This window comes from Oncorhynchus mykiss, chromosome 2 (assembly GCF_013265735.2).
Source record: "Oncorhynchus mykiss isolate Arlee chromosome 2, USDA_OmykA_1.1, whole genome shotgun sequence".
NCBI classification, from domain to species: Eukaryota; Metazoa; Chordata; class Actinopteri; order Salmoniformes; family Salmonidae; genus Oncorhynchus; species Oncorhynchus mykiss.
In genome coordinates this window covers 63,572,462-63,585,176 of record NC_048566.1, presented here as the reverse complement: position 1 = coordinate 63,585,176, position 12,715 = coordinate 63,572,462, and the positions used below count along the sequence as shown (strand labels likewise).

Here is a 12,715-nt window from a genome sequence, read left to right as displayed (position 1 = left end):
TGATGGATATAGCAGATGTAAACGGCCAAATATAAAGCCTTTACAATATCTGTGAATCCCTCTTGAAATTGGGGCGGCAAACATAAACCCTGATATCCCAGCTAAGGATGGGATTATTGTTGTGTCAACACTCAACGACCCCCACAGATAATAGCAATTACTGTCCTCTCTGCAGCGCCATCAGACTGAGGCAATGACTTAGCTAGCTGACAGCCTGGTCCTAATTACCAAGAACCGCCAATTACTGGCTCCATTTAATTATTTATATAGCTAGCCTGCTAGCTTCACACGCCCAAATAAAAAGAGACTTTTCTGACTCCAAGCACTGATATCGGTGGCAGCTGGTCTACATGACTTGCTGAATCATGCTGGCTTTGGATTTAACTGGATTCAGGCAGTGTCAGCCTGTAAGATACTCAACGTCCCTTCAGATACGAGCTATAAATCCGGCATGGCTATGAATTCAGTATTCAGTAACTGTTTGCACATGACTCCAACATCGTCATTAAGTTTGCCGACAATACGACGGTGGTCGGCCTGATCACCGACAACGATGAGACAGCCTATAGGGAGGAGGTCAGAGACCTGGCAGTGTGGTGCCAGGACAGCAACCTCTCCCATAAAGTCTGCAAGACAAAGGAGCTGATCGTGGACTACAGGAAATGGATGGCTGAGCACAACCCCATTCACAACGACGGGACTGTAGTGGCGATGGAAGTTCCTCTGTGTCCACATCACTAAAGACCTATCATGGTCCAAACAGACCAAAACAGTTCTGAAGAGGGCACTACAATGCCTCTCCCTGAAGAGGGCACTACAATGCCTCTCCCCCTCAGGAAGCTGAAAAGATGTGGCATGGGCATAAGAGCCTCATAAGATCCTCAAAAGGTTCTACAGCTGCACCCTTGAGAGCATCTTGGCTGGCCGCTTGGTATGGCAACTGCTCGGCATCCGACCGCAAGACACTATAGAAGGTAGTGCATCCGACCAGTACATCAATGGGGGCCAAGATACCTGTCATCCAGGACCTCTATACCAGGCGGTGTCAGAGGAAGGCCCTAAAAATTGTCAAAGACTCCAGCTATCCAAGTCACGGTCTGTTCGCTCTGCTACCGCACGACAAGCGGTACTGGAGCGCCAAGTCTGGGACCAAAAGGCTCCTGAACAGCTTCTACCCCAAAGTCATAAGACTGCTGAACAGTTAATCAGATGGCTACCTGGACTTTCTGCTTTTCAACCTCTACCTACATGTACATGGCACTATCAATCAACTAAACTAGTTTTCAATCTTGTTTTTCATGGTCTGAATACTTTAGGTCCCATACAGAAAACTCCAATGGGGCTGCCAGGTGCCTTTTACTGAAGAGTGGCTTCCGTCTGGCAACTCTACCATAAAGGACTGATTGGTGGAGTGCTGCAGAGATGGTTGTCCTTCTTGAAGGTTCTCCCATCTCCACATAGGAACTCTGGAGCTCTGTCAAACTTACCATAGGGTTCTTGATCACCTCCCTGACCAAGGCCCTTCTCTCCCGATTTCTCAGTTTGGCCGGGCGGCAAGCTCTAGGAAGTCTTGGTGGTTCCAAACTTCTTCCATTTAATAATGATGGAGGCCACTGTGTTCTTTGGGACCTCAATGCTGCATACATTTTTTGTACTCTTCCCCAGATGTGTGCCTCGACAAAATTCCTTTGACATCATGGCTTTTTTTTTTACACATTTGCAAACATTTCTAAAAACCTGTTTTCGCTTTTTCAACATGGGGTATTGCGTGTAGTTTAAAGATGATTTTTTTTTTTTTTATCCAGTTTAGAATAAGGGTGTAACGTAACAAAATGTGGAAAAAGTCAAGTGGTCTAAATACCGAATGTTGTTATTTTATTGTGTTACTATCAATTTTTTTTACCTATATGCTCATTTTCTTACTTTTTAATTGCATTTTTGGTAAACGGCTACTAAGAATTTCACAGTAATGCACTTGTTGTATTCGGCGCATGTGACAAATAAAATGCAATTTGATTTGAGATAGCTAGGCCTTTACAGTTATATCATAGTCATATGAACACAATGGAAAACGAACAGGGACATCTGCAGGGGATCTGTAGTAGATTCAGTCCTTGAATGCTGCTGCTCAATGTGTTACCAGCTAGACTTGTGCAGAGTAGCACAGTAAACAATAGAAAAATAACAGGGATTACTGTAGGGGTTTGTCCTTACTTCCTGTAGAGCTCAATTACTTCCTGTAGTTGCCGAGCAGGAAGTGCACAATCATATCCCCTCGCCGTCCGCTCTCCTTTTCATTCAGGCCTCTTCAGGGTGGCCACAGTAAATAAGTGCTGAAAGACATAAAAAGACAGTGTTTCAGGCAATTTCTACATTGTGTCATACTGAGAGAAAATACAGTATCTGCAGAATGTTCATATCTAAACATACATGGCTGGTTGAGATCTGTTCTAGTGTAAACGACTCTTCTACTGCCAATACCAAAGTTCCTCCGAAAACAATCCCTCCCTTTTCTTTATCTGGCGAGTGAACACTAACTCAGTTACTGCAGATGTTTCCTATCACCCACGGCTGCCAAGCGGCACCCAGTCAGTGGCTGCTAGTGCTTGAGAGAGGAGGGTGAGAAGAGAAGAGAGAGGAGAGAGCAGGGGAGGGAGAAAATTCTACCATTCGTGCTCCAGTGAATCCTGACGAAACTTGGCAGATCACCCTGAGATTTGTTTGTCTCTGGATTTGACACGAAAATGTTACGTCTTGTCTGGAGTCTATCGCTCGCCTCACGCCCAACACTCATCTTAATGTATAGGCCTGGCTGGCTGTTTAGCTTATGTTCTCATAAACTCTGACATCCAAATTTCTCAGCCCCAGGGTGCAGATGGCCGATTAGCTCAGTCGGCAGCGACGCAGCAATGAGCGAGTGTCTTCTCTGGAGGTGCAAGTCCACAATCATTTGAAAGATAACCAATACAACACTTTGTTGCCCTGACAAAATATGTCACCGCGTTGGCATCTCCTTACGAGGCAACATACTCCTACAGATCCTACAGAGTCATGCAGATCTTTCAACAGAGCTGAGTTGCTAGTGTAGATTCGTATTTGTAAGATCCCTTTCTAACGGATCACTTCCTCTAACCCGCCAGAACTCCAGCAACCAGATTCTAGGGGGGAAAATCCCCATTGTCCTCATGTAGCAAAAACTGAACCAGGACACTATTTGTTCTAGTTATGTATACTCAGATTGTGCCTCTCAGTGGAGGTCTTTAAACATGAGCCCAGTTCATCTCCAATCAGTGTTGCCAGATCTGGATGACAGCCACTGAAACACAAAGAAACACAACACACCACCGCACGCTCCATGCTCACTAAGCATTAAAACATGTTGTAAGAAGACTATCTGTGCTAAGCGATAAAGTGTGTACAAAAGATCCACCGTCGCGGCGCTCCAAAGCGCTTAGCATTTAGATGACAGTTGCGAGGGGCTCGAGTAGAGGAGTGGTTGTGGCCCGGAGGCCGGATCTGTTCCAACCGTGCACTGGCAAGAGAGACGGAGCCCAGTCAGCCTCGACAGCTTGGATACTCACAGGGGGTGATGGGATACTGGAGGGCTGGTGTACCATGTTGAAGTTGGGGAAGGGAAGGAGGGGGAAGGATGGGAGGAGGATGGGTAAGGTGGAACGATGTGTTATTTTATTATTTTAGAACCCCAAGGACTTACCATCCACAGTGTTGTATGAGCAAAATCTAAAAGTAGGCCCTCTGATGAAGATCTGAGCTGTGGGTATCGGTATACCCTCTATTGGATTAAAGGTAATCATCGTTCAGCTAGACCTTGAGGGGAAGAGCAGCAATATTTTCACTGATGTCACACATTCCAAGGCTGTTATGCCTCCGCGTGATATGAAACACCTTACATTAATGATGATGGGTATTTCCATGTAAAAAGACCCATGAACACTAACATGTGAAGTTCATAGGAGTTCATCAAAGTTGGTGTCAAGTGAAAGCTAAGAGTTTTTTTATTATTTTTTTATCAAGGTATTTATACATTTTTCAACCATTTTCCATTCTGAAACTTAGGAATATGCAAAGACTATGATTTTTGGTCAAACAGATGGAAAAGATGGAAAAGGGGTCTTAGAAACAAAACGTGTAAAAGGTATCAGAAATACATTCAAAAACACTAATGTTGAAGTAAACACCCCTGCCAACTAATATCAACACTTTTATTTCATTTTCTGAAATGATTTGCCTTCTGTAAGTTTCAGAAATATTGCCTAGTGTCTTGTCATTCTGTTACCAGATACCACGTATCTTTAAGATATAAATGCAACATGTAAAGTGTTGGTACCATGTTTCACGAGCTGAAATAAAAGATCCCAGAAATGTTCCACACGCACAAAAAGTTGGGACAAATTTGGTTATATAGATGCTAGTGTGGATTTCTCCTTTACCAAGATAATCAATCCATCTGACATGTGTGGAATATCTAGGAGCTGATTAAACAGCCTGATCATTACACAGGTTCACCTTGTGTGGTAGAAAATAAAAGGCCACTCTAAAATGTTTTGTCACACAACACAATGCCACAGATGTCTCAATTGAGGGAGTGAGCATTTGGCATGTTGACTGCAGGAATGTCCACCGGTGCTGTTGCGAGAGAATTTAATGTACATTTCTCTACCATAAGCCACCTCCAACGTAATTTTAGAGAATTTGGCAGTACGACCAACAGGCCTCACAACCGCAGACCACGTGTAACTGCACCAGCCCAGGACCTTTAGATCCGTCTTCTTCACCTGTGGGATCATCTGAGACCAGCCACCCGGAAAGCTGATGAAACTGTGGGTTTGCACAACTAAATAATTTCGGCACACACTGTCAGAAACCGTCTCAGGGAAACTCATCTGCATGCTCATCGTCCTCACCAGTGTCTTGACCTGACTGCAGTGCGGCGTCGTAACCGACTTTAGTGGGAAAATGCCCACCTTTGATGGCCACTGGCACGCTGGAGAAGTCTGCTATTCATGGTTGAATCCGTACTGGGCAGATGGCAGACAGCGTGTATGGAGTTGTTTGGGCGAGGGGTTTGGTGATGTCAATGTTGTGAACAGAGTGCCCCATGGTGGTGATGGGGTTATGGAATGGGCAAGCATAACCTTTGGACAACGAACACAATTGTATTTTATCGAAGGCAATTTGAATACACAGAGACAACATGATGAAACCCTGAGGCCTATTGTCGTACCATTCATTCGCTGCCATCACCTCATGTTTCAGCATGATAATGCTGAACATTTCCAGGTTCTTCCATGGCCTGCATACTCACCAGACATGTCCCCCATTGAGCATGTTTGGGATGCTCTGAATCAGTGTGTACGACAGAGTGTTCTAGTTCCCGCCAATATCCAGCTACTTCGCACAGCGAAGAGGAGTGGGACAACATTCCACAGGCTACAATCAACAGCCTGATCAACTCTATGCGATGGAGATGTGTCGCACTGCATGAGGCAAATGGTGATCACACCAGATAGATTAGGGCCAAATGTACTTATTTATATTGTCTGATTTCCTTATATAAATTATAATTTAGTGAAATCTATTAAATTGTTGCATGTTGGGTTTATATTTTTGTTCAGTTTAATTTCTCTCCCTCAGTAGAAGGGAGGATAATGAAAGTTCACAGATGTAACAAGTAAAGGTAGACCTACCAATTACTTAGTGTTTTTACTGATAACAATTTGGTTTAGGATTTATTAAGCGATGAAAACATGTTGAAACAATTCCCTTCCAGTCATTCTGTTACAGATTTTTTGTCATTCTGTTACAGATTTTTTGTCATTCTGTTAGCAATTTGGTAACAGAATGACTGCAAGTGAATTGGCTACGATGGGAAATCATAATAGTCACAAACCACAGTTGGGTCACCTACTACTGTCCTCCCTTCCATTGGCATACTCTTATGTTCAGCTCATAACGTCTCTCTCTCTATTAATCAATTTACTGCATGGTGATGTCACCATGAAAAACCCGAAACTCAAACCATGCAAACCTGTTCATCAGAAGTTCCTGTGTAGATTGTATTTTCAACGAGTAACTATCAGGAAGTGGCACTGATAAAAATAATCACACTTTTACAGAGTTAGTTTCATCAGCTGCTGTACAATATGATACAAAACACAGGAAAAAACTGAATTTTGACTGCACTGGGCCTTTAAGAAAGATGACATAAAATGTTGGGCTAGCCCCAAGGATGCATGGAGACTACTTGTTATTTGGGGACGTTCGCTGCAATTTCATAGATCACGGTCATTTAAATCGTGATGATCACTGTGAATTATTATAAATGAATTATTCACACTCATCTTTGAGGATGCCTACTTATATTCTGAGTCATTCTGAATATCATAAAGAGGACTTTTGATGTTTAAGTGTTTTTTTTTTCCCTGGCGATTAACCTGAATCAACTTCAAAAGTGTAAGAGGGAGTGAATCGCCTGGGGCAACATTCTAAACAAACGCAATGAGTTTTTGGGGGGATATTGTTTAAAATTTGATTTCTCTTTCAATATATAGTGCCCGGAAAATGTAAAATAAGGAGCTTATCTATGTTTGTAGTCCTTTGCACTCATACCCGTATACGGGTTGAAAATGGCAGATTTGGGCACGAATAAGCACCTAAATTGGAACACAGTAGATGTACAGTAAGTAACATGCTATTAATGATGTCAGACCTCAGACTCTGCGCTTCACAGCACTTTATGGGTTTTGACTGACAGCTGTTCTGAACTTGCTCCCATCCCTCACGCTAACTGGGCCATTTTTTTATTTTTTATGTCTGATTGAGGGAAATGCTGTAACTGAAAAGGACACAATGTATTTTGATTGATTCTAATAAACAGCACGTTGATGTTATACAAGCAACCAAATGTGTCCAAATGTGCAGTTTGTGGTGACTTGACTTTAACATTAATCTGAAGACTAATATTTATCTTAATTAACTAACTATGTTTAATTGTTACCCGATTCAATTCATCATGTTACAATTAACTCATTAGGATCTAGGGCACCACGAGAGTGTTTGTTTAAAGAGTTACCGTCTCCTGAATTAAACTCTAAAAGGTTTACCTATCTTTACCTATCACGTCTATAAACAGTTAACTTATTCATCATAACCTCTTAATCATAACCTCTTCGTCGTAACCTCCTTGCATCTGCAAAAACCCGAGCCTTACTTACGATTCAGTACTACACAAACTGGTTTAATTATTTATTTACTAACTAATTAAATGGGAAGACATGATAAACATACCCATTCTGCACTGGTTATTGACTGGAGACATAATATGCTGAAAACAGGTCCCTAGAGGAATGACAACAACATGGATGCTTGTTAAAGAGATGGAGAGAGAGAGGGACAGAGACACTTAACATTGCCACATTCAGAAACTATTTTCACCTACAGTAACCATATACTTTGCACACAAACAGCCACAGTTTGAGAAAGAAATCATGAATGTCAGTCGTATTGACGGTTCCCCAATGGGGTGATGAGAGTAACATAATACGATTGTTTGAGCAGAGTAACAGGATGATCCTACTTAAATTTGCTTTCAAAGATACCTTACTTACGACAGCTAATTAGCCGTACCAATGATTATACGGCACCGGTGAGTTTATAGTCTCTTCCTCATGTTGAGATTCAAAGTTCGAACCATTTTAAACGCACAGCTGCCACTTCTCGCTTTTTCTGGTTCCATGTGTTAACTTCTTCACCCATCCTTTCTACCTTTTGCTTGAAATGGGTGGTTCCAGCAGGCTGGCACACTCCCCGACCTCACTCCGGGGCAGTGATTACTCACTGTGTAAAGTTTTGGAAAACAATTATCCTTTATAACATCTCAAATCACATCCCTCTCTTAACAAACACACTCATAATTTGTCATATTACATGCACTATGCGTAGTATGGAAACTTCATATATGTTGGGTTGGTGGGTATACTTCCCAAGTTACAGTATTTTCCTTTAAAACATTTTGAATGACATCACAAAATAACAAACAAAATGACAGTGTCATATAGAAAGCCTCTCCACAAAATCTTGTTCCAGTATTCTCTTTTGAACGTGTTAGAGTTTCAGCGGGGGAAAGTCTGTTGAGACAAAGCACATTCCTTTGGTGAATCTTGAGAGCGCAGGCCTGGATCTTCTCCCTTGATTTACAACAGGACGTGAGTTGTTAATCCCCACTAGTTCCTTCCTTGCCCCTCTACGGGTTTGAGGTGGTCTGATTGAAGTTATTCATTGCAAACCTGATCTGACCTATTTGGATTCTCATGGACAGTCAAGACAACTTCACAATTCCATATCATAAAACCCATGTCATATACAGTGTCGACGTTTATGATCAGTGTTTGATGTACAGTTACAAGATGACATGGCGTCATACCTGGGGTTCTCCTGAACATAATGAGCCTATGTTTGTCTACTGCGAAGAAAACAACCACCTGAATGCACACCACTCCTTTCTATGTGCACCTAATTCTGTTTCTCTGAATTTCCCTGTGAAAGCCTAACACCGTAATATCATACTTTACAACTTAGCTAGTCAAGATGGCAATAGAACAAGTATTCAAATGATTCCCACTTGGCCTAAATTGCGATTTATAATGGGCTGTTTTTGGTTTGCGTAAACATCAACAGTAATTGTGTGATGACGGGGCTGCAGGGTTGTGTTCCAAACAAAACAACTACAAGTGTGTTTGCTGTAGTTCCTCAACGGCACAGCTAGGAGAGTTCAAAAAAGTAATTTCTAGTTGAAGACTCTTCTTTAAGTCATAAAAGTGCATTGAAATGACTTAGGAACTGTTCACACTTTGGAGAGGTGTGGCCCCTTGTCATTTTTAAAATTTATGTTGCAACTACCTCACATTTTCCAGGAATATTATCATAATGTTACTGAATGTATCCAGAGCATTTGTTTGATTTCAGAATCAACGAATGCAGTGAAAAGTACAGTAAATGTAAAATGCACATAAAAGCAACAGTGTAATGTTTGGATTCAGTCTTGTGTCAGGTTGAACTGTTGTCTGAATTGTATGCTTTTTCATATTTCTTCTGTGAGAAACATTTAATTTTAGCCCAATCCATATAGGGCAATTCCCACGAGTGTAAAGGGTTAAATAGAATTTTAACGTACATGTGAAACTTAAAAGAATGTCTACTTTGCCTGTATTCTCAAAATTAACACATTTTGAGTGTTGGTCAAAAATGAGTCATTTTCACAAGAAAATTAGAGTGACAACCTGTAACGCAAAGTCACAAGTCACTGAAAATGTGTAAAAACATGTCATAATGTCAAGCTAATTGATACAAAATGCTATCCATGTGTTGTGGACACACCAGATAAGGGTGAGGTTATGCTCGATCTCAAGGGGGTACCACGCCTCAGATTCACCAGGCCCAACAACAAAAGAGACGAAAAATTGAGATCTTTTGTTCGCTCCTGTGCACTCTAATTTATTCATCCCCAAGCACTTCTTGCTCTGGGGCGCAGCCAAGGCAAAGCCCAGGGGGAAGATGATTGACACTTCCTAACCCATGTGGATACCCCAGACCACGTCATTAGCATGCTATTTACATGATCATACGGGGAGCAAGCTGCAGGAGATCGGAACAAGACAGAGCAACAGAACAGAAACAGAAATGGTCATGTTTTATGTGGTATGTTGTTTTTTTTGGTCTCAAATGTAGCCTAAGCACCCAGAGTAGGAGCAGCACTCGCCTCCCGCCCAGTTTCACCCCCAATATTACAACGCAGCCCGCAGAACCACCTGGGGTATGGGACTGACATTTCAGCTGAACCATATTTTGTCTGGAGTTGACACCTGCAGGCATCAGGGCCGGGACGTGACCAAGAACCCGATGTTCACTCTGACAGAGTTCCAGAGTTCCTCTGTGGAGACGGGAGAACCTTCCAGGACAACCATCTCTGCAGCACTCCACCAATCAGACCTTTATGGTACAGTGTCCAGATGGAAGCCACTCCTCAGTAAAAGGCACATGACAGCCCACTTAGAGTTTGCCAAAAGGCACCTAAAGGACACTCAGACCATGAGAAACAAGAATTGGCCTGATTGCCAAGCGTCACATCTGGAGGAAACCTATCCCTAGGGTGAAGCGTGGTTGTGGCATTATCATGCTGTGGGGATGTTTTTCAGCGGCAGGGATTGGGATACTCGTCAGGATCGAGGAAAAGATGAATGGAGCTAAGTACAGAGATCCTTGATGAAAACCTGCTCCAGAGAAGCTCAGGACATTAGACTGGGGCGAAGGTTCAGCTTCCAACAGGACAACAATCCTAAGCACACAGACAAATACAGGTGTGCCAAGCTTGTAGCGTCATAACCAAGAAGACTTGAGGCTGTATTCACTGCCAAAGGTGCTTCAACAAAGTACTGAGTAAAGGATCTGAATACTTATGTAAACGTGATATTTCAGTTTTTGATTTGTCATTATGGGGTATTGCGTGTAGATTGATGAGGGGATTTTTTTTATTATCCAGGTTGTAACGTAACAAAATATGGAAAAAGTGAAGGGGTCTGAATACTTTCCGAATGCACTGTAGATGTCCTAGCCTACCTCTTTCAGGTAACAGATTCAATGCAGTATTAGTCTTTTCTTCAGCTAATTAATGATGGGTTACTAAGCTTCTAACTTATAGCCGCTGTCTCTTGGGCAATACGCACGCACCTGTGCTCCGCTGGCCTCTCTCCTTAAAAAAAAAACACTCCTTCGATCTTGGAGTCCCATGCAGGAAATGCTAGACTAGAATAGTTTGCTGGACATCATTATGTTTAGCATTTCTTATACCAATAGACTATTAGAAGAGGGACGCAAGCTCTTGTTCGCTGAACGTTAAATACAGCAGCCAATAGAACTCACTGGTAGTTTGAAAGAAGAGTGAACACGGCATGGTGCTAGGCTATAGCAGTTATTTATTCAGACCCATAACCATTCAATCTTGGTGAAGAGACGTGAAAGCCTTCTGCATCTAATTCTAGTCCTGTATTATTCAGGGCTGTTATTAGAATGGGGGAGATAAGGACAACAAAACATATTTCATTTAACTGTTGAAAGCGAAGGAAGGAATGAAGCAACAATAGAGAGAGAAAGAGGAGGAAGGCTAATAGCATTAGGGGAAATATTATGAAAGGTGTATATATATGCATCAGCCAACTAATTCTACAAATAGGCCTTATTATATTTCAAAAGTCAAATCTAATTCGCTAGCCGATACTTGTAACTTTGTAGGCAGCATGTGCTGCACCTGAATCGCATGTTCTCATTATCCTGGTTTGAACGATGCATATTTCCAGTCCATATAATACAGTATAATACAATACAGTACAGTAATACAGTTCTCATTAAAAAAAGATTTGCCTTTTGGAGCTAGTTTCATGTATTTACCCAAGAGAGCATAAAGCTATTTACATCTATGGGCTTCTATGTTTTTCTGTCGTGCGCAACCTATATCATATATGTTTTGGATAACGGCACAATCATTTGGACTTTTTGGGGCTTGGGCTCACTAAATGTCTTTAACGTAGGACTCACAAAATGTATTTAATGTAGGGCTCATCAGGCTCAGGTAGCATCAGGCTTGAATGTTCAATCAAATCTATCATCAAATTCAGATATAGGCCCATTTATATGCTTTATAATACTTTCGAATGACACTTGAATGGCCGTAAATGCCGGGTTACGAGGGAGAAAGTTGACTTATTCTCAGGATGGAACATTTGTAAAATACCAGAAAGATACTCAACACTAATCTCACCTAAATAAACAGCAGATTATGGAGGAGTCAATGTATTGAGGAAGGGCTGCCGTCTGGTCCCTAAGCCCAGCACAGATGGACCCCAGTCAGTCCCGACTCCCAGCTAGACTGAGACGCAGTGTTTGTGGTTTCGTGGCTTAGAAGATTTCACAGTGGACCTCAGAAAAGTTTACAGTGGTGGCGATGGGTAATGGGCTCCAATCAAACACAGCTGTGATAACATTTCAATTTAGCCCATTTATCTGTCTTTCAGCAACATTCATTATGGGAGCTGTGGTGATTATTCCCTGTCAGGTTACATGACAAGAGATAATATTCTTAGCGTATTGCACAAAACAATACTAGCAAAGGATAATGGGCATGTAATCTTTTCAAGATGAACTGTTTTAAAGCCGCCCATAAAAGGAAGGAGTTTAACAGCAATTTTACTGGCTTGAGGAGATGAAAGTTTAGACAGACCTGATACAACTTTTCTGAGTACTGGCCAATTATTGACAGATCGCCTGAATGGACCGTTGTTCCTTTGCCAGACAACAATGTATTTTATCACACTGTCCTTTTCACAGTTCCTATAGTGTCCTATTGGAGAATGGTCGCTCATTGTTGTGTAGTGTGGGCTAAGCTAGCTTCACATTCTCAGCCAGTGGGTTTGGGCATCCAACAGGTACCACAGCCTAAGACAGGCCATCTATTCCTGCAATAGGGTACCGCGTGTTGTGGCCCATTTTCTATTCTTTCCCCTGAGACTGCATTCTCAGCTCTAAGCCTCTGGTTGATAGCCAAACAATGGAAGCCAGAACTGCCTTAATGAGGAGAGAGAGGAGGCTCAGCTAATTATGGCACCCCCCCTATCTTCTCTGTATCCCCCTCCCCTCTCCCCTC

The 12,715-nt window shown here is 42.1% G+C and overlaps 1 protein-coding gene across 1 annotated transcript in view; it reads right to left on the bottom strand.

Moving 5' to 3' along the window:
- plxnb2b (plexin b2b) overlaps positions 1-12,715 on the bottom strand; it is a 184,348-nt gene that overhangs the window by 124,953 nt on the left and 46,680 nt on the right. Inside the window, exon 2 of the mRNA XM_036952823.1 lies at positions 2,215-2,333. The gene's annotated coding sequence lies outside the window, so the exon portion shown is untranslated. The remainder of the gene's footprint in view (positions 1-2,214; positions 2,334-12,715) is intronic.